The following is a 27,729-nucleotide window of genomic DNA, read 5'->3' on the forward strand; positions in this document are numbered from 1 at the left end:
TGCCCATGCAAGCACTATCCAGGCTAGACCCTGCTAAGCTTCCAAGATATTCTCATACTGTAGCTGCTTCTCATTCGTGACTCGGCGCACGAATACTTTGAAAATTCATTTTAAAAAATCCGACGTCACATGCTACGTCTTCACCCACGTTCATTGTCGGTAAGCTCTAAACATGACTATCTATATGGCTACATCAGCTCAAGCCTCCCGGAAGTCACGTGACTCTGGATGCATCCCCTCTCCCCGCCCCCTTTGAAAACAAACACTGCTCAATGCAGCAGCGCCTAGGCCCTACTGCAGCCGCTTACTCCCTCTTGTGACCCTTTGCTCCCATTTCTCCGTTTCTATTCCCACCCTTTTCCTCTCTTCCCATTTCTCTCTTTTCTTTCCTATTGGCTGACTAATTTGACTCTTTAAAATTTTACCAGGTAAGGCCCATTGAGCTACGTAGCTCTTTTTCAGAAGCAACCTGGCCAGAAATGACAGCTCAACGAAATGGCTCATCACATGGAAATGTATTGCAGCCAAATACTCGAAACGCATGTTTTTAGATGTGGAGGGAAAAACCGGAGGAACCCGAGAAAAATCCACACGACCACAGGGAGAGAGACACCGCAAACTACAAATATACAGCAGGCGTAAGGATCGGGATCAAACCCACGACCTCCTGTATACCAGGCGAGGTAGTTAACATCTCGCCACCTTTATTCACGACATTATATACTCTCCTTCCTGTGGTATTTATTTATGTATTTTGAACTTCTTTCACACTGTATGTAGCCAACCGTGCTAATCTGAGGTGTGGAGGGAGGACAACACACGGTAAAATAAGTAATAGAAAAACTTGTTTATAAACACGCTTTAATGAAATGTACCGTACGAGTAATGGAAGAACTCCACGACTCCAGGAAGTGGCCCCGAGGCTTGCCATAACGTAAGGGGCCGTGGTGAATTAACAGCCAACGTCAGTTGAGCGTGGACAATTAGACCCAAGCCGAAACATAACATTTAAAAAATAATGTTTAAGAATATTTTTTTATTTATGTTCAATGATAGAATATAGTATTGTCATCAGTATGACATACGTATACCAAGTTTGCAGGCGATACCACGTTGGGAAGTGAGTTAAAATTGAGTTACAAGATTTGAGGATATGACAACAACAACAGACAGAGTGAGTTAAATAAAAGCGTGTAAAAAAAAGTTTTTTGCACAGCCTAATTCACGTATGTTTTGCATTGTCTGTGTTTTCGTTTTTTTTATCTGGGCTGCCCTTCTTCCACCTCGCCCGGGGATGATTGAGAGCTGACTGTGCAGATATATGCGGAGGTCGTGCAGGGGCAAGCCAGGATTGAATGGAGGGGTCATGCACGGTTGGCTACATACGGTGAGACCAGTGGCGGCTCCTGCAAAATCTCTCAGGGGGGGCAAATGTCTGGATGATTGATAAGGATAAGGTCCACCCATGCAATGGATAAATTAACAGCTTAAGCATGTAAAGGCAACTTCACTTCTTTAATATTAATGAAAAATAAAGTGACTCTTACAATACATCTTGTTTGTTTCTATACTCACTATTATTACAATCCACTCAGTATCTTTTATTAAAGATTCTACTAGGTAGCGACAAATAATATTGTTGACTGAAACGTGCTTACGTATGATGACGTAAGCACGTTAGTGCGAGCCCTCCCGGAAGCCATAGAGAATGCATTGCAGCGCCCCCCGTTCGAAAAAATACATCTTTGAATGTAAGTCTATGGGGCCACTCGGGGCGATTCTCAGCCGGAGTAAAATCGCCCAAAAAGAGGCGGTACTCCACAGAACGTGACATGACGCTGATTGGACTATATCCAGAGGCACAGTAACAGCTGAGATTGGTGGTGCGTCGCCCAATCGCCCTAATGAAGAAACCGCCCCTGGGTGAGACAGAGGTTCAACATAATACACCCAGTGAAATGATTCAGGAAAGGTGCTTGGCAAGAAAGGCGTGAAATATGGGATAGAGTAGAAAGGAGGTGTCGGACAAGGGTACGGGGGCTCTTGGGGGAGGGGGGGAAGATAAGTCTGGATGTCAACAACATGTGTTCGTGCCCTACCCTCATAAGTGTTCGTGTCGGTGTTGATCGGAGCGATGAAAAGTTCCCCTTGCCAGGACAAGCCGTGGGGACTTCCTTTGACATACACACGTTTGCCTCGCTTTATACGGTAGATGCGTAAAAAAAAGAAAATGGTGGATAAAACGCGAAACCGCAAATCCGCCTTTGAGTGAATCCAAACCGCATATATAGCGAATTTTGGGGAGAAATCGGTTAGCCGTGTGTACGCAAATTCGCACAAACCAAACCCGCATAAAGCGAGGAAAACTTGTATGCAGCAAGGCCGTAATTATAATATATATTTAAATATGCTAAAAATGTCCCCCCCAATATATTGCTAGAAAATAGATTTCTGTTTATATGATTGTGGTTACGGTTGTACTTTATTAATCCCTAACATCTGCCATTACATACAATGAAACAAGACAAGGTAAAAAAGAAAAAAACAGAGCAATGTAATACAATAAACTATTAGACATTATTGTAAAACATAAATAAAAGTCCATCCTATGTGTTAGTGAATTTTTAAAATATTTTAGGCAGGAAATTCGTTTTGAAATTTAGATTTTTTTTTTTGGAGGGGGACCCCCACACCTCCTGTAAGAATTGGTCCCCCCCCAATATTGACTCCATGACTACGGCCTTGGTATGCAGTAATACCCCCAGTTTTCGTCGGGGATGCGTTCCTTAAAGGTATGACGACGAATATTGAAACGACGTAAATCAATTTCGATTTAAAGCTTTCGTGACTGCAGGGATTCATCTTCTTGGTTCTTTCGGTAAAGTCACGTAGAAGGGAAGTAATAAAATAATAAAAATAAAACATAATAAAATAATTCTCACGACGTTTCGGCCACAACGCAAGCAGCCGTCCTCAGGTGAAGAACAGGTCTGTCGGTGTCATTCAGACGCCGTCTTTCCAACAGACCTGTTCTTCACCTGAGGACGGCTGCTTGCGTTGTGGCCGAAACGTCGTGAGAATTATTTTATTATGTTTTATTTTAATTATTTTATTATTACCCTTCTACGCTACGTGACTTTACCGAAAGAACCAAGAAGACGTAAATCAATTCCAGGGTAGGTAATGGAGGCAAAGGCTGAGGCGACGGATACGAGAAAGGAAGGATTATGTCAGCAATGCAAGTGTCGGTTTGAGGCGAGGAAATTTAAGGTGGTGGTTTTAATAAAAGCGACGACTTACACTGTATTTGTTAAATGAAGTAAAAGGCGGAGATGTAAATCGGGGGTCTAACTATCACTGTTCAATTTTTCTGAAAAAAGATTTAAATAAAACTCAATTTTTAATTAATATTTTTGGGGAAATAAATAGATGTTACCCATTCAAATAGTGCTTTGCTAAACAAAAAAAATAGCAATTGGAAGCAAGGTAATTATTTCACTTAATTTTCATATTGCATTGCATTCCTTAATCACTTTTGTGTAACTGACAGCGTGTGCCTTTGGGGCCGTCCATAAATGACGTCACGCGATTTTTGACGATTTTTGACCCCCCCCTCGTCACAGACCCCCCCCTCAAATATGACGTCACAAAGCTCTGCCCCTCCCCCCCAAAAATAAAACATGCTTCAAATCGCTTTAAACTATTATCATTGTAGTGCGTATTTAATGTGCCGCTGCACTCTGATGTTGTAGGAGAAAACGTTTATTAAAAAGTCTATCTAATTAAGTAGAACGTGTTGTCTATATTTATTTAAAGTTGCGCATTTTGATGTGACGTCACATTTCTCAAACAAATGTCTGATCCCCCCCTTTAGGTGCGTGACGTCATTTATGGACGGCCCCTTTGAAGCATTATAGTTTGTAACGGATAGATGTTGTACTTGTGGCACGCTTATGTTGAGTGAACCGCAGTCGACTTACTCCCAGTCATCCCTATTCATACTGAAAACTCAGTACTCTATATATATTCATATTCTTAGGTTTTTTCGGTAAAGTCACTTAGGTAAAATATTAAAATTATTAATTTTAATATGTTCGGTAAAGTCACGTAGGTAAAATATTAAAATTAATAATAAAAATTAATAATTTTAATATTTTACCTACGTGACTTTACCTGAAAAAACCTAAGAATATGAATCCTTGCAGTCACGAAAGCTTCAAATCTAGAATGTATATATATTGGCCAACAACGTTGAACCAACGTTGATCCAATGCTTCCAGCCACGTGCCAACAACGTTGGCCCATCGTCGTCATGTTTACTGAGGGCGTAGGATGGCACGAGAAAATAAAGCAATAAATAAGTGAAATATTGCACATTTACAAAGCCGTGGGAGACTGATGTGGATATTGCACTGCGCGTCGTATTGTGAAAGTGATCTCATGGCAACGCTGCTGTGGACCCAAGCGACGTGTTTGTGGATGCGCGTGACGTACGATGAACGCGCACAATCACAGTTTGTTCAGCCAGCACCAGCAGGGTCAGCCAAGTCAAATTCTTAGGTGTTTTCGGTAAAGTCACGTAAGTAAAACATTAAAATGAATAAAAGTAAAATGCAATTTTTATTTTATTTTACTTTTATTAATGTTAAAAAGTAATTTTAAAAGTAAAATAATTTTTTTATTTTATTTTACTTTTATTAATTTTAATGTTTTACCTACGTGACTTTACCGAAAAAAACCTAAGAATATGAATCCTTGCAGTCACGAAAGTTTCAAATCTAGAATTCAGCCAACTCAAGTTGCATTCGTTTAACCACGTGGCAGAACTCAAAGATACCAGGATTACCGTCTTATTTGCAGACAGATGCCACGCCTGTAATCCAGCACTGTAGGCGGGACGGGTTGGTAGATCACACAAATTCTAGATTTGAAGCTTTCGTGACTGCAAGGATTCATACTCTTAGTTTTGTTCGGTAGTAGGTAAAAACTCAAAAACAGTGCACTATCAGAGTATTGAGAGCTCGGGGTACGCATTTACACTATGAGACCTCCTTTACCAGTGGCAAAATATAGTAGTGGGTTTTTACCCTTTAAACTGGTACAAAACTGACACCTTTATACAGGCATCATGTTTGCAATAACCACAACACAAGTAGTCAAACAACTTCAAGGACAGTGCATATCATTATCATCATCAGAGTTGTTTCTTTTTGTTTGCATTTTGACTGCTTGTGTTGTGGTTATTGCAAACATGATGCCTGTATAAAGGTGTCAGTTTTGTACCAGTTTAACGGGTAAAAACCTACTATATTTTGCCACTGGTAAAGGAGGTCTCATAGTGTAAATGCTTACCCCGAGCTCTCAATACTCTGATAGTGCGCTGTTTTTGAGTTGTGCGCCTTCTGGTGTCATCTGGTCCAACACCAATGGAGACTAGGCTCTAAGAAAAGCTGTCTCGGGTGTGGACCAATCAACTTCAAGGACAGTGCATATTATTATCATTATCAGAGTTGTTTCTTTTTGTTTGCATTTTGACTACTATTGTGGTCTATGCAAACATTATGCCTTGTATAAAGGTGTCAGTTTTGTACCAGTTTAAAGGGTAAAACCCTACTACTAAAATAATAATTATTAAATGAAATTAAAATTAATAAAATAAAATAATTATTATTTTATTTAATTAATTTTAATTTCATTTTTTACCTACGTGACTTTACCGAAACTCCCTCCCCGTGGGTGTTAAGGAGGTGCCGTAAGCCTGGCTCGCCAGAAAGCGGCACAAGTGTGGACTGTCCCATCTAAATGTCCATCGCTACGAGGCAGTGTGTGTTTCTCTCTCTCACACACACGTGGGTTTTTTGTCCAGGTGCTCTGGTTTCCTGCCACAAGTAAGCACTCGTGTCTGTTCACCAGTCCTGATCCTCTGTTTCACGTTGGCATGTTCAGCCCAGAAGATGAACACAGCAAATTTATTCATAATCAACGTTTTTGGGTTTAGATCGCGTTATTTATAAATGTGTCGTAACCCTCCACCACCCGACACGGCCAATCAGTAAAAAAGTGTCCCGTTGACAAAAGACAAATAGTTCACTGCTTTAGCCCACCGGTGTGTTGAAGCGTGAAACCACAACATTTACAATTTTTGAGTACGACGTTTCGCTGGTTATTGCATCCAGCCTCATCGGGAAATTCGCCAGAATGGTGAGGCTCTGCTCTGTCTCCCGTTCTTATATAGAGCAGCAGCAGGGTGACGTCATCATTAACTCATCAACTCATCAGGTGCAACGATTGTTAAACTGACAGCAAATTTAGCAGTCTTTTGAAATACGTGGTCAACCAGGTTAGTGTCTAACTGTGTTGTTGGCCGACTGGTTTGCATCGCGTTGTGTTTCTAAGGTTTGTTGAGTTTCTCGTCTCCAATCTTGCTGTATTTGCCTCCGTGCAGTTTTCCGTTCTCTACGTGCTATGTACGCGGTGTCCCTCTGTGTGTTCCCTCGCTGTGTGTTTCACCCCATTCCCACCTGATGATGAGCGCTTGTGTTGCGTTGGAAACGTCGTTATTTTTTTTTAAATTAATTTTATTTATTTTAATTTTATTTACTTTAATTTTATTTTATTTCTACACACGTGACTTTGCCGGAAAAAAAACCCAATGAGTATAATAATTGCTGCAGTCACGAAAGCTTCAATCCTAGATTAAGTAAGCACTCATGAACTGGCCGATAACCCCTCGACATATGGAGGACCGCAGGAGCTTGTGGGGTCATTTGACGCCGGCTCGTCACGTGCAGCTTCCTCTCGCCTCCGATTCATTCTCTTCAAGAGCGAGCGGACACTGTGAAGCACCTTACAATTTGGCATTATTATAATTATTATTATTGAGACTTCAGGCCGCACTCATTACACACAAAGTGCTTGCCACAAATTAATCAGAATACCTCGCCGATCTTGTCAATGAGCATACACCATCACGGGATCTACAGTAATCCTCGCAAGTAGCATTTTCAGTTTAACACGTCACCCTGCTGCTGCTCTATATAAGAACGGGAGACACAGCAGAGCCTCACCATTCTGGCGAATTGCCCGATGATGCTGGATGCAATTACCAGCGAAACGTCGTACTCAAATTGTAAATTGTTGTGGTTTCACGCTTCAACACACCGGTGGGCTAAAGCAGTGAACTATTTGTCTTTTGTCAACGGGACACTTTTTTACTGATTGGCCGTGTCGGGTGGTGGAGGGTTACGACACATTTATAAATAACGCGATCTAAACCCAAAAACGTTGATTATAAAGTAGCATTTTGCTCGCCATCGAACAAAGACGGTCACTGCATCGCGCGCTGTCAGATGCGCTTCTGCGGCCGTCTGGAACGTTCTTTCCTCCGATATTAGGAAGCCGCTGGAGCTACGCACTTTTCAATCGAGATGGAAAACTCATTTTCTTTTATCACTGCTTTTTGTGTTTAGTTTGTTGTCCTTGTCTCGCACCTCCGATTAGCACGGTCGGCTACGTAACGTGCAAAAGAAGTTCAACGTACATATGAGCAAGACAAAAGTTTCACAAGAAAAAGTTTGTTAAATAAATGGAGATATTCGTCACAACTGGAAAACAGCAGAATGATGAACAGTATACAGAGCTCGAGCAGCTACTGGAGCTGGACTGACATTGAATTGATAGCAGAGAATAGGTTGTAATGGTTTTGGAAAACCGAACTTAATAGTGAGAAAAACAAATTCGGTAAAGTCACGTAGGTGAAAATAAAAAAAATATTTAAAAAATATAATAATTTATTTTATTTTATAATTTACATTTTATTTTATTTTTTTATTTTAATTTTCACCTACGTGACTTTACCGAAAGAACCAAAGAGTATGGATCCTTGCAGTCACAAAAACTTCAAATCTAGAAAAAAAATTCGCTGTGCCTAAATAAGAACATTTTTGTAACCCACTGAACATTGAGAAAATCGAACAATACCTATCCAAAAGGTGCGCAAAGGACACAGAGAGAAGTGGATTCTTGAAATTTGACAGAGGGACAGTGAGAAAAATCGATTAGATACCATCTACTAGTTATCTTTATCAGAATCTTAATTTAGATTGGAGGAATACGATGAGCTATGAAGCTCTTCTTCACAAATGTCCAGTGTGGGCTGCTTAGTTATTGATCGTTAAGGAAAGTGAATGTGCCCGGGCAGGATACTTAACATTTTTTTCAAGATGTTTTATTTATTCAGCCTATTTCAAACTGATGCTGTTTTGGGTTTCTATGACTCTGATTCAGAAGCCCTCATTGACATTGACTAAATTAAGACCAACGCTTGAAAGGTAGATTTGAAGTTTTCGTGACTGCAAGGATCCATACTCTTTGTTTTTTTTTCCGGTAAAGTCACGTAGGTGAAAATAAAATAAAAATGAAAAACAACTAAATTCTAGTGATTTGATTTAGTTGTTTTTTTATTTTATTTTCACCTACGTGAAAAACAACAAAATTAAATCACTGGAATTTAGTTGTTTTTTTATTTTATTTTCACCTACGTGAATTTACCGAAAGAACCAAAGAGTAGAGCTTGAAAGGTAAATGGGAGTTGGGGCAAGACAAACACATGGAGTGGCTGCCAAGGGAGGGAACACGCCTGCAATGGACGCCTCCTGTGGTAATGAAGTACTAGAATCAGCTCGTGTGCGGGACACAAGATGGCCACGGATTGGGGAGGCCTTCATCCAGCAGTGGCTTGACCACGGCTGCTCACGGTGAAGGATGTGGGAACATTGCAGCCTGTGGCTCAAGCGTCTGCGTGACGTTTCCATGACCACTCACGAGAGGGCTTGGTGGCACAGGAACATCCGCTAAGCACTCTGGAATCAGTAGCACGGCGTGAGTCCAAACACTTGATGAGTCATGAGGCTCCGTACCACTTTTTTTTCTCCTCCCTATCCTTATAAAAAAAAACAGACAGTTGTAAACAACGTTTAACTCAGGCTTGGGTTGGGTTATACTATTCCCAAGCAAACGTGTTATTTTTGTAATTGTCTGCTGTGTTTTTAACTCGAATATACGCTCCATATCCACGTTGCAGAGTACCAGGGTCGCCGGGGTGAGCCCTGCACCACCAGATGTCTCTTTGGCACCACCCGAGTTCACTCTGATTTGCAGTGTGCACTATTCCCTCGTTATTCGCGAGGGACACGTTTTGGGGATGCTTGTGAATAACACATTTTGCGTATAATGACATTGGCCTCCGAACACCTATTTTTTTATGAATGGCCTTAAATAAATGCATAAATAAGCTATTAACTACATGGAAATTATGACACGGTATTAAATAATAGTATACAAAAAGAAATAACCTTAAATTATGATGATGCTGCTGATGATGATGCTCATCATCACTTTATCTCGTCATTTTATTTCGTCACTTTCTCTCTCGATCCGGTCGTGTTGAGTTCCAGATGCGATTCGCGGAAAGCCAAAAATCGCGGACAGCAAGTTCGCGAATAACGAGGGAACACGGGAGCTCAATACTGTGTTTGGCCCACACATCATCCGAGAGGAGCCGGAGCTGGGGCTGTGGATAATTTCCACGTAAATCATGCGATGTCACACAACAACTTTCCCGAGCGCAGCCCACTTAAAATGGTGAAACACTGAGCCGCCCGGTGACCTGGCCATCTGCATCGGGCGCATGCCTCGGCGAACCACGTCTCTTGGCCGGGCTGTAACTCCGTAGGGCCGCTCGTTAAAGAGCCCCCGCAGGTCGAAAGAATTCCCAGGAATGAGGTGGTGATTCCAGGCTATGGATCGTGGGATCCGCCCATCACTCGTGGCTGCCCCCCCTCTCTCTCGCTGCCGTGATGTGTATGGCCGTCGTCCGAAACATCAGCCGCCTACTGCTTTCGTCGTTTTCCGCTCCCTCCGCACGACGACGGTGGCAAGTTTATCGGCGTGTGTGCGGCAGGGCCGAACTGCGTCATGGAGGCACGGGGACAGTAAAAGAGGGATTAGTGGTGCCGCTGACATCGGAGAAGGGAAAATTGTTTACGCGGAGCCTAATGTTTTATTTTAAAACGCGGTCAAGAATGTAACGAGGCAGTGCTCTCGATGGGGGGAATTCTTTCCAATTGCTTTTTAAATCCTTTATATTAAGTTCGCTTGCTTGCTTGCTTGCTTACGACCGTGCAAACCTTTCGGTCGTTTTTTAACCCACTTCCCGTGATCCAATCGAGCTGACATTTTGCACACAGACTCGTTGTGCGAGACAATTAATGTTCGTGAAAATTTTTTTTCCAAAATGTTACACTGTTTAGGGAAAACAAATTAAATATTTAATTACCAATTGTTTAATACTGCAGACAATCATCTGACCCATAGGTGGCAGCCATCTCAAGCCAGAGGACGAGAGGACTCTAGCCGCCACGCATATAAAGGATTTAGAGTGAAAAACTTTGTTTTTACGGGTTATACTTATTTTTGTTTGCCAGCGACGCCATACGTGAGCAAAAGAAGAAAAGAAACGGCAATGTCAACGCACGGAACGTCTAAATGAAGTAAGATCTCAACCACGATTGGTAACGATGGAAATCAACAATAGGGTAGAGGGGGGGTCAGGGCAGGGAACGCATGGGAGAGAGGAGGGACAGAAACACCGCCTCACAGCTCACCGGGACCAGGCAATTGGAGCCCAGCACCAACAACGACAACGAGCCCCAGGGGATAGTCATGGCAGCACCAATGGCCAACGGGTGAAACTCCTCATGTTCGCACGAATATATCCTCCATAATAGAGAGTTTTTTTTGGGTTAGATGGCGTAAATATATGAGTGTGTCGTTAAACCCGCCACCACCCAACACAGCCAACTAGTAAGGGCTGTCACGTAAACAGAACGTGGCCAATTTGTCACATTTATATATTTACGTGATCTAACCCAAAAAAACTATATTATGGATGATATTTGTCGCGAAAGCTTACGTGTTAAACGAATATATCCATCCGTTCTTCCTAATCCGTAGGGTAGAGAGAACAATCCAGACGTGATGGAACATTCTTCCCATTTTCCACACTTGTCTGCGAATTAGCCACCCACAAGTGATAATTAACATATTATCGACACTTATCCGTGGACTTTGACTAATTATGATGTCACTTCAATGGAGCTGAGAGCCAGTGTTATCCCCATTGTGCTATCGACATGTTTCTCGATTTGAAGTTTTCGTGACTGCAAGGATCCATACTGGTTGGTTCTTTCGGTAAAGTCACGTAGGTGAAAATGAAAATAATAATACAAATAAAATAAAAATGAAAATAACTAAATTAAATCACGACGTTTCGGAAGCAATACAAGCCTCCTTCATCAGGTAGGACAGCCACAGCAAACAAAAAATATATTGCACCATTGGAACCTCATTTGCCAGTAGCAAAATATTATAATTGTTTTTTTACCCTTGTATCTGGCCACAAAACTGACACCTTTTTTTTACCAGGAGTCATGTTTGCATTGACCACAATACCTGCAGTCGGAATGCAAACAAAAAACATAACTCTGATAATGTATGCACTGTCCTTGACATTGATTGGTCCACACCGAGACAGCTTTCTTTAGAGCCTCGTCTCACATGGTGTTGGACCAGATGACGCCAAATGAGGTTCCAATGGTGTAAATGCTTACCCCGAGCTCTCATACTCTAATGGTGAATTGTCCTTGAGTTGTGCGTCTTTTGGCGTCATCTGGTCCAACACCATGTGAGACTAGGCTCTAAAGAAAGCTGTCTCGGGTGTGGACCAATCAATTTTAAGCACAGTGCATACATTATCAGAGTTGTGTTTTGTGTTTGCATTCCGACCGCAGGTATTGTGGTCAATGCAAACATGACTCCTTGTAAAAAAGGTGTCAGTTTTGTTGCCAGATAAAAAGGTAAAAAAACAATTATCAAAAAAATATTGCTGTGGCTGTCCTACCTGATGACGGAGGCTTGTGTTGCTTCCAAAACGTCGTGATTTAATTTAGTTATTTTCATTTTATTTATATTATATTATTATTTTATTATTATTATTTCACCCACGTGACTTTACCGAAAGAACCAAAGAGTATCTATCGACATGTTATCAGATGAGGAATCAATTCGGAACAGTAATACCGGTGCATCGCTCCACGTTCGAAATTGGTCTGCGGAAGGACATACACAACATAACTACTTTGCTCCTCACGTGGAAATTCACCCAATATTTTCTGTTTTAATTCTCAGAGCTGCAATTTAGCCAAATTAATTGAGAACCCAAATTTTAAATGACGAGGATGGGGGGGGGGGGGGGTACCATCATTGGTGACCAATTTGAGACCATCAACTCATAACACAGTCTAATCAGAGGTAGCCAAAGCCAGATTTCAAACCCTGGAATTCAGCGAGCGGTGACAGCTCCCGCGTTCTGACCTCCGGGCCACGCGGTCACATCGAAAAACGGTGCTCTGACTCTGTAGTAGCCCGCCCCGGGGGTCACATGGCCACCACCAGATGTTTAGTTTCAGTTGAGCTGGCTGAATGTCTCTCTCAAGGGAAGCGACATCTGATTCACAGGACTGGGCCAACAGCTCTGACAAGCCTAAGGGTTCAAGCCCCAATCATTGATATACGGTGCTTTTTCTGTGTTTTTGTGTGCTGTGGTTGTCCCCACCTGATGACGGATGCTTGTGTTGCGCCCGAAACGTCGTGATTTAATTTAGTTGTTTTCACTTTTTATTTTATTATTATTATTATTATTATTTTCACCTACGTGACTTTACCGAAAGAACCAAAGAGTATGTATCCTTGCAGTCACTGAAACTTCAAATCTAGAATTTTATGGAAGACTTTTTCTGTTTTTTCCTGTCTGTTGTGCGTAATCACTTTAAGATGTTTCTTGTTCATGTTTGTTGTTTGTTGCGGTTGCACCCGATTCAAGAGCCGAATGTCTCACAGGGCTATACCTAATAAATGAAACTGAAACTAAAGCCCTCTAACGGGAGGCCTGATGATGTCTGTGACGGAGCACGGAGCCAGCACTTATGATGTCCGAGGTTGAAGCCCATGGACCGAGCATTTCTTAGAGAATGCGTTCCGCTATGGTAATTCCATACAGCGAGACACTGAAATTGTATGGTAGTAGGGTATGTGTAGTTCTTTAGAAACTCCTTTTTGTTTTCCACATAATGCACTAGCTTGATACGCGGTGGTTTGGGCTGTTGCAGTTCTTTATTATTAAAATTTCCTCCCTTTATTACTGCTAATCCTACATAATACACTAGCATAATTTGACTTTGAGACGCCCCACCGCCTACACATTCCACAAGGAGTGACTAATCCCATATCTGCATTTGTCATCAATATGCTAAATTCCTCTGTTGATATGTAAACTCCTTTGTCAAGGCGCTCTCCTCCTCCCACCCAGCTTAAAATACGCTGCCAAGCTTAGCAGTGTTCATTAAGACGCTGTCTTTCCGACAGCTCTGTTTCTTCACCTGAGGACGGCTGCTTGCGTTGTGGCCGAAACGTCGTAAGAATTTTATTTTATTATGTTTTATTTTTATTATTTTATTATTGCCCTTCTACGTGACTTTACCGAAAGAACCAAGAATACGTGGATCGCTGCAGTCACGAAAGCTTTAAATCTAAATTTAAGACGCTGAAAGTTCAGGTTCAAAATGGGAACAATGTTTATTCTGAAGCTTGAGGGAGGGCAGTGAGCCAGCACCTCTGAGACTTGTAGGGTCGAATGCCCAGTTGCCCTTCACAGTTTTACCAGGGACGCGAGTACAATAAAAGACTGGTCAAATTCGACAGGCATGGATTGTGGCTTCAATGTGATGATCCATCTCACTCGTATACATGAATGGTTCTCATGGCTCCATCACCGTGGCGGTCAACCTCGAGGGTGTGTTCTCTTATTTGGCTGTCATTCCATCGCCAAAATAAATAAAAACGTAACTATAAAGTATTTTTCATTTTACCAGGTAAGGTCCGCTGAGCTGTATGGCTCTTTTTCAAAAGCAACCTGGCCACAGATGATAGCTCAAGGAAGTGGCATATCGTGTGGAAATGTATACCAGCCAAATACTATAATCGCATGTTGATTCTAAATGCGGAGAGAAAAACAGGAGGACCCGGAGAAAAATCCACACAACCACGGGGAAGGCAAGAAAACTCCAAATATACAAGCGTCAGGGCTGGGATCGAACCCACGACCTTCTATATACCAGACAAGTTAGATAACATCTCGCCACCATTCCGTCAATGTGGCCATCATCCCGTCTCGCGATGTTGTCCTGCCCAAACTCACTTCATGAACATCTGTGAAAAAAATAGCTCATCGGATTCCTGCAGTATAAATATTCTGATCCAATTCTGATCTCACTTTTCTTTCACACTCAATATGACTTCTCTGCTTTTTTAGCATTTATTCCCTCATCAATGCTTTATCTCTCTCAATCTAATTCCGAGAATTCACGAGCCGTTCCAGAATATAGCGTAATTTGAAAAAAATACTGATTTTTTAAAAATCGAGTCCATTCAGTGTCGCCATCAACTTCACCAACATCGCAGTGAATTCCATGGCAGTGGCGGCACCGCTTAGCGAGGCTGCAGCAACAGCCGGGAAGTGGGCAGTAGTGGAAGAGTGAATTAAGAAGGGAGAAGATTGTTTTTCACGGTTCAACTGTGATGGAGAAAGTGGAGAGATTGAATTAGTGCACCGTGCTGGGTGTTGAATACACCCTTCGATTTGGTGGGGCAGTTCATCGGCAATGTTCATAGGCTCGTGTTGAGATTGGTGAGTGCGCCAGCGAACAGTCTTCAGGACGAGCTTGATTCTAGATTTGAAGCTTTCGTGACTGCAAGGATTCATACTCTTAGTTTTTTCGGTAAAGTCACGTAGGTAAAAAATGAAATTAAAATTAATAAAAGTAATAATAGAAATAAAATAATAAAAATAATAAAAATATTACTTTTTATTAATTTTAATTTCATTTTTTACCTACGTGACTTTACCGAGAAAACTAAGAGTACGAGCCTGATTGGTTATCTGAAACGCTGTCATTGAAACTTTTGTCGAACCCGTCACTCTGTCGCCCGTTGAACCGTTTCGCAAAACCCGACGCTCTAGAATTTCAGCAAATAACGTATGCACATGCGCCATATATATGTTGTACTTCTTTCACACCGTACGTAGTCAACTGTGCTAATCGAATTCTAGATTTGAAGCTTTCGTGACTGCAATAATTCATACTCTTAGTTCTTTCGGTAAAGTCACGTAGGTAAAAAATTCAATTAAAAATATTAAAATATTAATTTTGATTTCATTTTTTACCTACGTGATTTTACCGAAAGAACTAAGAGTATGTGCTAATCGAAGGTTGGAAGGACATCAAACGAAACACAAAAAGCAATTCGCAAGAAATGAGTTTGCCCACACGCACACACGCACAGCTCTCAATACACTTAAACTAACAATCCCTGAGAAACACACCGTGCCAGTTAAATTTCGATTTAAAGCTTTCGTGACTGCAGGGATTCATCTTCTTGGTTCTTTCGGTAAAGTCACGTAGAATGGAAATAATAAAATAATAAAAATAAAACATAATAAAATAATTCTCACGACGTTTCGGCCACAACGCAAGCAGCCGTCCTCAGGTGAAGAACAGGTCTGTCGAGAAGACAGATTCTGCTTGCGTTGTGGCCGAAACGTTGTGAGAATTATTTTATTATGTTTTATTTTATTATTTTATTATTTCCATTCTACGTTACTTTACCGAAAGAACCAAGAAGATGAACACCGTGCCAGGTTCAGATATCAATCGCTACTGATGTTAACAATGACTAGGGATCGAACCTGTTCGCCCCTCCTCCACACGCATTAACACAACAACAATAACAACAGTCGCCATGAGCCACGCGGTCGCAGTGACGTTACCACAGAGCTATGTGCCAGGCTAGCTGCACTTTTGAGTCCAAGTGAAGTGTCGAAGGCTCGCTGACAAAAGGGTCACGGGGACAGACCCAAAACGCCATGGGTGAACTCACTGAGATGACTGCTCAGCATTCGCGTGAATCACAAACAAGTGATTCTCACACGTGCGATAATGTTGCATGCAACATGAGGGTAATAATCAATTTCATGCCGGTGAATCAATGTATCGTCACACACACACACACCGTATCGTTACATACCTCACTCAAACATTCACACACGTTCACTCAGACACAAGAACAAAGATCCCCTGCGTAGCCTTAAGGGGCCGTCCATAAATGACGTCACGCGATTTTGGACGATTTTTGACCCCCCCTTCGTCACACGACGTCACAAAAGTCAGATCCCCCCCCTCAAATATGACGTCACAAAGCTCTGCCCCCCCCCCAAAAAAAAAACATGCTTCAAATCGCTTTAAACTATTGTCTTTGAAGTGCGTATTTAATGTGCCGCTGCACTCTGATGTTGTAGGAGAAAACATTTATTAAAAAGTCTATTTAATTAAGTAGAACGTGTTGTCTATATTTATTTAAAGTTGCGCATTTTGATGTGACGTCACATTTCTCAACCCTCCCCCACCCCTCGTCACACATCGTCACTAATGTCTGACCCCCCTCCCCCCTATAGGTGCGTGACGTCATTTATGGACGGCCCCTAAAGAGACTGTGGGAGGGAAAGGGCTTTTTAACGGGCACCCATTTCACACTGGCATGGCATTCGAGGAGGGGTGGTGTGGTCATCACCACCCCCGACCGCCTTTGTCTCCCGAGTGGCGATGTTTACACATCACACCGAGGTGCTCATTTGTGGCTGAGTCGACCTCAAGGGAAACCCCGTGACCGGCTCAAATAATTATCACAAGGCCGTAGCCATAGAGTGAACATTGGGGGGGACCAAATCTTCCAGGGTGTCTGGGGGTCCCAACCCAGAAAAAGATCTCAATTTGAAAACTAATTTCTTGCCTAAAATAAAAAAAATTCACTAACACGTGGGATGGATTTTTGTTTTACAATAATGTCTAATAGTGTATTGTATTACATTGCTCTGTTTTTACTTTTTTTTTACCATTTCTTGTTTCATTGTATGTAATGGCAGAGATTAGGGATTCATAAAGTACAACCATAACCATAATCATATAAACATAAATCTATGCATTGATTTACATGAAGACAAGTCCAGATATTGTGGCCGAGGTTTAGCAAATTGTTGTTTTTATTTACATAACATACCAATTTTTTTATAGCAATATATGGGGGGGGGGGGCATTTTGAGCATATTTGAATATTGGGGGGGGGGTGTGTATGTGTGTCCCCCAAAATATAATTACGGGCTTAAATTATCATCACTGGCGTTTGTCGTGAGCAGGATTCGAACTCGTGCCGTTGTACGATTCGTAGGGCAGCGCGATAATTGCTACACTCACCGACTCATAAACGTACACGCGCACAACAACAACTGAGGCTGATGTTTACCACGGCGCTTGTGCCAGGCTAGGTGCACTCCCGGGCCAACGCAAAGTGTCGAAGGCTCGCTGACAGAAGTTCTCACGGGATAGACCCAAGGTGTCGCCATCAGCTGACTGAACTGAGACGACTGGGCCAAGATGCACCAGCACAGACACACACAGACACACACATATATATATAACCACACACACACACGGACACACACACGGACACACACACAGACGAGGCCGGATGGGTTCACGTGATTACTCGAGCTTTACATGGACAACATTCACTGCCACTGTACCAGAGCCCGACAGCTGCTTTGAACTCCCCAAGCGATAAAAACAGCAAAGGGGTTTTGGCTTGATAATTGGTTCTTTACCCTTCTATCTGGCAACAAAACTGACACCTTTTTGCAAGGAGTCATGTTTGCATAGACCGCAATACCTGCAGTCATAATACAAACAAAAGAACATAACTCTGATAATGTGCACTGTCCTTGAAGTTGATTGGTCCACACCCGAGACAGCTTTCCTTCGAGCCTAGTCTCATATGGGTTGGACCAGATGACGCCAAAAGGCGCACAACTCAAGGACAATGCACCATCAGAGTATGAGAGCTCGGGGCAAGCATCTACACTCTGATGGTGCATTGTCCTTGAGTTGTGCGCCTTTTGGCGTCATCTGGTCCAACCCATATGAGACTAGGCTCGAAGGAAAGCTGTCTCGGGTGTGGACCAATCAACTTCAAGGACAGTGCACATTATCAGAGTTATGTTCTTTTGTTTGTATTATGACTGCAGGTATTGCGGTCTATGCAAACATGACTCCTTGCAAAAAGGTGTCAGTTTTGTTGCCAGATAGAAGGGTAAAGAACCAATTATCATATTTTTACTGGCAAATGAGGTCCCCATAGTGGGTTTTGGCTTATTAAGCGGCAGCGGTAGCCGCGCGCTGTGAATAACCTACAGTTTGAGATCCTAGTAGTAGGTTTTTACCCTTTAAACTGGTACAAAATTGACACCTTTATCCAGGCATCATGTTTGCAATAACCACAACACAAGCAGTCAAAATGCAAACAAAAAGAAACAACTCTGATGATGATAATGATATGCATTGTCCTTGAAGTTGATTGGTTCACACCCGAGACAGCTTTCTTTAGAGCCTAGTCTCCATTGGTGTTGGACCAGATTACACAAAAAGGTGATAGAACTCAAAAACAGTGCACTATCAGAGTATTGAGAGCTCGGGGTAAGCATTTACACTATGAGACATCTCCTTTACCAGTGGCAAAATATAGTAGTAGCTTTTTACCCTTTAAACTGGTACAAAACTGGCACCTTTATACAGGCATCATGTTTGCAATAACCACAACACAAGCAATCAAACAACTTCAAGGACAGTGCATATCATTATCATCATCATCAGAGTTGTTTCTTTTTGTTTGCATTTTGACTGCTTGTGTTGTGGTTATTGCAAACATGATGCCTTGTATAAAGGTGTCAGTTTTGTACCAGTTTAAAGGGTAAAAACATATTACTATATTTTGCCACTGGTAAAGGAGATGTCTCATAGTGTAAAAGTTTGAGATCCTATTAGGAGTACAAATTGAGCCTGTTTGATGTTCACAAGGGACAATGTATCTAACCGAATGCTGCCATTATTAACCCGTGCTGTAATCATGCCATTGATTAAAGCTGGCAGGTGGTGAAATATAGAATGTATATTTTTTTGTTAGGGGGGTGGGGGTCTGATCTGGTAAGGGGCTGTCCATAAATGACGTCACGCACCTAGGGGCGGGGGGGGGGTCAGACATTTGTGACGATGTGTGACGAGGGGAGGTGGGGGTTGAGAAAGCACAGAACAACTTTGAGGACCTGAATTCAACACCTTGGGTCAATTGTCTGTCGAAACAATATGGTAAAGGTGAAATAGACTTTTAAAATACCGCAATACTCAGTGCACAGATACGTCCATAAATGACGTCACGCACCTAGGGGGGGAGGGGGGGTCACACATTTATGACTGTGTGACGAAAGGGGGGAGGGGGGTTTGAGAAATGTGACGTCACATCAAAATGCGCAACTTTAAATAAATATAAACAACACGTTCTACTTAATTAAATAGACTTTTTTAATAAATGTTTTCTCCTACAACATCAGAGTGCAGCGCCACATTAAATACGCACTACAATTACAATAGTTTAAAGCGATTTGATTTGGGGGGGGGGGCAGAGCTTTGTGACGTCATATTTGAGGGGGTGGGTCTGACTTTTTGTGATGCCGTGTGACAAAGGGGGGGGGGGGGTCAAAAATCGTCCAAAATCGCGTGACGTCATTTATGGACGGCCCCTAAGTAGAGTACGTGTCGTACGCCTTGGTCCATCCGACACGGCCAACTACGACGAACACCGCACTTGCGATGGGCCCGGTTGGCTAGGTACGGTGCGAAAGAAGTCCAACGTGCACGTACGTACGTGCCCCCGGTTTGCGTGGGGGAGGATGCATTGCTGAAAGTCGCGACGTCAACAAATCTGGGTATTGCTCTACTAACGTTTCCCCGTGAACACACGTGACCATTTTATTACTGCTTCAGCACACCGGTGATGTTGGAGAGTAATCCTACAATATTTAACAATGGGGTCTTGTCAGAATTCTGTGCCGTGCTCACTAAGGGCACTCGCCCCAAACAGTATGTTAAGGTTCTTAGGTTTTTTCGGTAAAGTCACGTAGGTAAAACATTAAAATTAATAAAAGTAAAATAAAATAAAAATCACGACGTTTCGGAGGCAACACAAGCTTCCGTCTTTGTGTTGCCCCCGAAACGTCGTGATTTTTATTTTATTTTACTTTTATTAATTTTAATGTTTTACCTACATGACTTTACCGAAAAAACCTAAGAATATGAATCCTTGCAGTCACGAAAGCTTCAAATCTAGAAGTATGTTAAGGCTTTACGGGGGGGGGGGGTGGAGCGTCGTCTTCGTCTTAGACGCGATGGCAAATCGCTAAATGTGTGTGGATCAGTCTCCCACACAATGGCGTGCTCAAGCAATAGCCAACTGGCGTGTGTGTTCACGTGGCAATGTGATTCATTGGCTGTGTCGGGTGGTGGAGGGTGTTGTCGACACGCGTTGGCGTTTTATCTGATGCGGCAATCTGAGCCAAAAATGTCTTATGAATCACAGCCTATAGATACATTATTATTATGACGGAATGCACGTGTGGGCTTATTAATACTTGTTGAGCGCGTGAGTTCATTCGCTAATTATGTCACGAGGACTGAAGCATCCCTACAGTACAATGAAAGCAACTGAAACAAGTACAAACATTCGATAATTACACGTCAATTACATAATAGAGAAACATCCACGGAGAACAGGCAAACACTAAATATACACGCCGGAAAAAAATAAAATAAAATAAATGAAAACAACTCAATTACATCAGTTGTTTTCATTTATTTTATTTTTTAACTGCGTGACTTTACCGAAAAAACCAAAGAGTATTAATCCTTGCAGTCGCGAAAGCTTCAAATCTAGAACTAAATATACAGGCGTCAGGGTCAGAATCAGGATGGAACCCACAACCTCCTGCATACCAGGCGAGGTAATTATCATATCGCCACCATGGTGGATATCCAGGCCACTTCCCACCCTAGCAGGTTTGGGAGATTCACAGATCTACATTATCCGCCAACCTCTCCCCTCCATAGCAATAGTTTAGAGGCATGAACCCTGACTCCCCACGGGTTAAATTGTTATTTACAGTTAACAGTCCCATATGGCTCCTAAATCAGCAGCTGTCTTGCCGTATCGGTTCCACCGGATGACGGTTGCTTGTGTTGCGATCGAAACGTCGTGATTTAATTTTCGTTTTATGTTTAATATCTACGTGACTTTACCGAAAGAACCTAAAGAGTATGGATCCCTGTAGTCACGAAAACTTCAAATCTAGAAAGTCCCATATCCACAGTAACCAGGTTTGCTGATCGCTGTTTACTGCTAAATCAACTTTTGGATGGCGACACACGGTGGGGACTATGTATCCTCAGATACAAAGCACTCGATGTAATTTTCCACAGGGAAAGTTTCTAAAACAGCCCTATGACTCGACTTGATGAAGTCATCTTCCTCCAACGGATTGTTACACGGAGGGTTGTTTTTGTTGTTGTTGCAAAAGACGATCAGAAAATACTTTCACCTGAAATTATGGTTTAGCATTGGCCGACTGGCTTCCGTAATTCAAATCCAGGACCTCAGCAGTGCCGGCTCATCGCTTGGGCCGCAGGGATTACGAGCGATTTGATTCACACGGCCACTTGCGATTCTTGAGTGCGTGCCAAGTTGAGGTGACCAGGCGGATCAGGTCAGAGCGTTGAGCCGACACCCCCGAAATCCTGGATCCAAATTCACGATGTCAGCTGTAATGAAGCCAATGTTCTCAAATGTGGTCAGTTGATAGTGCCAGCCTTGTCACCAATGACTACGCGAAAATACAACCGCGTACAATTTTTTGCTCTGTTTCTAATTTGGTGGAAGTCCAGTTTTGAGAATTAATAATATCGAATTTGATTGTCATGCGATTGACGTTGCTCTCGTTGTTAGAGCAGGTAGGAAAGTGCTGTCTGGGCCAGAGGTCACTTGAAGGCATCTCAGAAGAAGTTCTGTAGTATACGCTTCCGCAAACTGTTCTCAAACACGAAGAGTTGCACTACTGCAGCGATCGGGAACCTATGGCTCGCGAGCCATATATGGCTCTTCCAGTGACGGCATATGGCTCCCAGACAATTTTGAGATGAAAAAAAAATCAGTTTGGAACTGATTTTAAAATACTTGTGATATTGCTTAATAATACTGTGTCGTTTTAAAGTAAACAGAAATTAGTTTTGAAGATAAATTTCACAGGTCACGCCTGCATGAAGCTCAACCTCACCACGTATGAACCAGACTACAAGGCCATCAGCAAAACCATGCAGCACCAGAAGTCGCATTGAAAGTAAGACATATTTCATTTATTATACGTTAAAAATACTATATGGCTCTTAATGAAATATATTTAGAAATATTTGGCTTTCATGGCTCTCCCAGTCAAAAAGGTTCCCGACCCCTGCACTACTGCATGAGAGATTCCGATTGTTAAATGGCTGCTTGCGATGACGCCATCCGAACTTTAGCTCATCACGTCTGGGGTTTGTTTAATCCATACTTCACCACACTGGTCAAGGCAGACTGGGGAAGGGGGGGGGGGCCCAGGACTGATGCACATTTCATTCGCCAATGAAGTTCGCCATGTGCAGAATTCCAATTCAGGTCACCAGGTTCATAACGCAGCGTGCTATCCACTGCGCCACCACCTCTTTCTTTGTCGATCACATACACGTAATGATGCATCATCAATCAATCTATATATATAAAAAGGAAATTTGTGAATATGTGTGTCTGTTCAAAATGTTTAGCAAACTTCCTGACATGCAACAAACTTGAAATTTGCCATGTGGATACTTTCCAGACTGTACACCATGCAAAAATTATAAAAATAGACTTTTGTATTTTTTTGGGAGGTGGGGGGGGGGGTGCGCAATAATGCATACATTTTGCACGGCAAGTGAGCTGTGACGTCACATCTGTCATGTCACCCGCGCATGTGGAAGCGTCACGCAGTGTGCCTGCTGACGTCACGCACCCCCCCCCCCCTCTACCCTCCGCGTAGGCCGTGTATCAATCTAAGACAAGAATCCAAGTTCCTGACACATAACGTCGCACTCATCACACACAAATTGCTCACCGCAAATTAACCACAATACCTTGCTGATCTCTTCAAGGAGCATAAACCATCACGCAAACTCCGGTCGTTCCTCGCAGCGGCTTTTGGCTGGTCGTCGAACAAAGACGGTCACTGCATCGCGTGCTTTCAACGGTGCCATCTGGAATGCTCTTCTAATTTGAGGAAGGCACTGGAGCTTGCACTTTCAAATGTAGATTGTAAACTAATTTCTTTACAGCTGCTTTTGTTTTTAGTTTGTTGTCCTTCCCCCGCACCTCCGATTAGCACAGTTGGCTACGTACGGTACGAAAGAAGTTCAACACACATGCATCGAATTGCATGTGTAACAATCATGTATGACTTATGAAGGGTTCCATGCATATTATGTGCAAATGTTACAACGCAGTCAACATAGCGAAACAAACAAGACAGAAATATAAAATGAAAAGGTAAACCTTAGACAGAAAAGAGCATGTCCTTGAATCAAGTCGTGCTCGATTCGTGACAATTCGTGAAATCGCAGCGGTAAGGAAGAATGGTTTGCATGCATCATTCATTTATTTCAAGTCTATTCAACCTCATTGTGATATTTTAACCCATACCCACATACATCTGTGTTTTCTTTACATGCCGATAAAGTTCGACCCCTGAGAATGCGTGATTTTCTGCAACTTATTAATATTCCGTTAATTCAACAACGCACCACTAACTGTGAGTTGTATGCACGGTCCACGATTTGTTGTTAAAATCTCCAGCACATCACAAGATGCAGAACGTCACGTACCCGGAAATTGCATTCGATAGCGGTGAATGTTCACGATACATTCATCAAATTGCACACTTAATGCATTCACGGTGTATGCAGTTTTGGGCACAAATGATATGCAGATTACATAGTTAGGCGAATTCACTGAACAAACCTACAGTGAGGGAAAAAAGTATTTGATCCCCTGCTGATTTTGTACGTTTGCCCACTGACAAAGAAATGATCAGTCTATAATTTTAATGGTAGGTTTATTTGAACAGTGAGAGACAGAATAACAACAACAAAATCCAGAAAAACGTATGTCAAAAATGTTATAAATTGATTTGTATTATAATTGAAATAACTATTTGACCCCCTCTCAATCAGAAAGATTTCTGGCTCCCATGTGTCTTTTATACAGGTAACGAGCTGAGATTAGGAGCACACTCTTACAGGGAGTGCTCCTAATCTCAGCTTGTTACCTGTATAAAAGACACCTGTTCACATCAGCAATCAATCAATCAGATTCCAAACTCTCCACCATGGCCAAGACCAAAGAGCTCCCCAAGGATGTCAGGGACAAGATTGTAGACCTACACAAGGCTGGAATAGGCGACAAGACCATCGCCAAGCAGCTTGGTGAGAAGGTGACAACAGTTGGTGCGATTATTCGCAAATGGAAGAAACACAAAAGAACTGTCAATCTCCCTCGGCCTGGGGCTCCATGCAAGATCTCACCTCGTGGAGTTGCAATGATCATGAGAACGGTGAGGAATCAGCCCAGAACTACACGGGAGGATCTTGTCAATGATCTCAAGGCAGCTGGGACCATAGTCACCAAGAAAACAGTTGGTAACACACTACACCGTGAAGGACTGAAATCCTGCAGCGCCCACAAGGTCCCCCTGTTCAAGAAAGCACATATACATGCCCGTCTGAAGTTTGCCAATGAACATCTGAATGATTCAGAGGACAACTGGGTGAAAGTGTTGTGGTCAGATGAGACCAAAATGGAGCTCTTTGGCATCAACTCAACTTGCCGTGTTTGGAGGAGGAATGCTGCCTATGACCCCAAGAACACCATCCCCACCGTCAAACATGGAGGTGGAAACATTATGCTTTGGGGGTGTTTTTCTGCTAAGGGGACAGGACAACTTCACCACATCAAAGGGACGATGGACGGGGCCATGTACCGTCAAATCTTGAGTGAGAACCTCCTTCCCTCAGCCAGGGCATTGAAAATGGGTCGTGGATGGGTATTCCAGCATGACAATGACCCAAAACACACGTCCACGGCAACAAAGGAGTGGCTCAAGAAGAAGCACATTAAGGTCCTGGAGTGGCCTAGCCAGTCTCCAGACCTTAATCCGAGTCTCTGATAGGGTCTCTAGACAATAGATTGGCACGGCAGCCTCTGATAGGCTCTCTAAGACAATAGCTTGGCACAGCAGTCTCTGATAGGGTCTCTAGACAATAGATTGGCACGGCAGCCTCTGATAGGGTCTCTAGACAATAGCTTGGCACAGCAGCCTCTGATAGGGTCTCTAAGACAATAGCTTGGCACGGCAGCCTCTGATAGGCTCTCTATGACAATAGCTTGGCACGGCAGTCTCTGATAGGCTCTCTAAGATAATGGATTGGCACAGCAGCCTCTGATAGGGTCTCTAAGACAAGGGATTGGCATGGCAGCCTCTGATAGGGTCTCTAAGACAATGGATTGGCACAGCAGCCTCTGATAGGGTCTCTAAGACAATGGATTGTCACGGCAGCCTCTGATAGGGTCTCTAAGACAATGGATTGTCACGGCAGTCTCTGATAGGCTCTCTAAGATAATGGATTGGCACAGCAGCCTCTGATAGGGTCTCTAAGACAATGGATTGGCACAGCAGCCTCTGATAGGGTCTCTAAGACAATGGATTGTCACGGTAGCCTCTGATAGGCTCTCTAAGACAATGGATTGGCACGGCAGTCTCTGATAGGCTCTCTAAGACAATGGATTGGCACAGCAGCCTCTGATAGGGGTCTCTAAGACAATAGATTGGCACGGCAGCCTCTGAGAGGCTCTCTAAGACAATAGCTTGGCACAGCAGCCTCTGATAGGCTCTCTAAGACAATGGATTGGCACGGCAGCCTCTGATAGGCTCTTTAATACAATGGATTGGCACGGCAGTCTCTGATAGGGTCTCTAAGACAATAGATTGGCACGGCAGTCTCTGATAGGGACCTCTAGACAATAGATTGTCTGATGGTGGTCTGCAGACCAAACACAAACAGCCTCTGCTGAACGTACCAAGGTCAAAGTGTGTCCGTGCAGCAAAGAGCATGGGGAAAGTGATCCATTTCTGTCAGCGGCCCTGGGCCATCGCTGAAAAACTCCACATTCCTATGACGAGGGACAGACTCTCCGCCACGCATAGGTAACAAATAACAATCACTGGTGACTTGCGGAAAAAAAGTTGTGCAGGTTGTATTGATCACGGAAGGGCGACGGGCTGAGTCGATCCCGCTTACGATGGAGAAATCGGCATGCAAGCCACAGCGCCACAGACGAATTTAACCTTGGCCGAGGCTCCTCCTCATTGCTCCCAGCAAATTTGTGCTAAAAAAAAAATCACTCTCACGTATTACAGTGCCTAACCGTAACCCCTACCCGAAACAATAACTCTAAACCCTAACCACGAATTCTAACCCTAACACCCAAACCTAAGCCATGAGCCCACGAGTAGCACGGTTGGCTACGTACGGTGCGAAAGAAGTTCAAAATACAGTACATACATATGAACCTCGCTAATAACTATACACCCTAACCCTCTATGTATGTTGAACTAATTTTTCACCGTATGTAGCCAACCATGCTTATCGTAGGTGCGGGTCAAGGACAGCCAAAACCATAACCCTTAAACCTAAGCCATGAACCCGATTAATAACCATAAACCTCAGCCATAATCCTAAGCTCTAACCCTAAACCTTAACCCCAAACCTCAGCTATAACCATAAACCCTCGGCAAAAACCCCTGACTATAAACCCTCGCTCCCTAATTATTTAACTGTAACCCCGAACCCTAACCGCAATGCTTCAGCCCTGCGCCGTAAGTGAAGAAGCGACCACGCGTCAATATTTCACGCACTGAAATCCAAGGAAGAAGCGCACCGCACAAAACACCTGGTCTACGATCGGGTCAAGATCTGTAGGGACAGCACGGGTTACTTGTGTCACGTCCTTAGACATGATTACCTTGAGACAATGTGGAGACTTGGCGATGAGCAGTAAGAGTCCAGTAGGAGACACGGTAGTGGTGAGCAGTCGAGGGGCGCTACGTGTCCCCTTTAGAGACAGCATTCCACATTGAGCCACGTTTAGACGCGGCTGCTTCCATCCTTGCAGCGTTGGAAATAACCGGCGGTCGAAAATAGCCGCAGCGTCAGCCATCCAGCCACCGCTGACTCCGATTAGTGACGCCAGCATCAGCATAACCACAAGTCTACCAGAGCTACCACGGACACAGGCATCGTTACCACGAACTTTCACCACAACTACCACGAGCACAATCACCACAGTTACCACGAACTACACCACAACTACCACAGACACAGGCAGAGTTACCACGAATTCCACCACAACTACCACGAGCAAAACCACCATAGTTACCACGAACTCCACCACAGTTACCACTAACACCACCACAGTTACTACGAACTCCACCGCAGTTACCACGAACTCCACCACAGTTACCACGAACTCCACTGCAGTTACCACGAACTCCACCACAGT

The 27,729-nt window shown here is 43.1% G+C and overlaps 1 protein-coding gene across 2 annotated transcripts in view; it reads right to left on the reverse strand.

Annotated features, from left to right (window-relative positions):
* CORO1C (coronin 1C) overlaps nt 1-27,334 on the reverse strand; it is a 76,487-nt gene extending 49,153 nt beyond the window's left edge. For both annotated transcript variants that reach the window (XM_061577540.1, XM_061577539.1), the window contains exon 1: nt 27,193-27,334. The gene's annotated coding sequence lies outside the window, so the exon portion shown is untranslated. The remainder of the gene's footprint in view (nt 1-27,192) is intronic.
* Between the last annotated feature and the right edge of the window lie 395 nt (nt 27,335-27,729).

The sequence above is a fragment of the Lethenteron reissneri genome, chromosome 64, assembly GCF_015708825.2.
Source record: "Lethenteron reissneri isolate LAM-NWPU_2019-01 chromosome 64, ASM1570882v1, whole genome shotgun sequence".
Lineage (NCBI taxonomy): Eukaryota > Metazoa > Chordata > Hyperoartia > Petromyzontiformes > Petromyzontidae > Lethenteron > Lethenteron reissneri.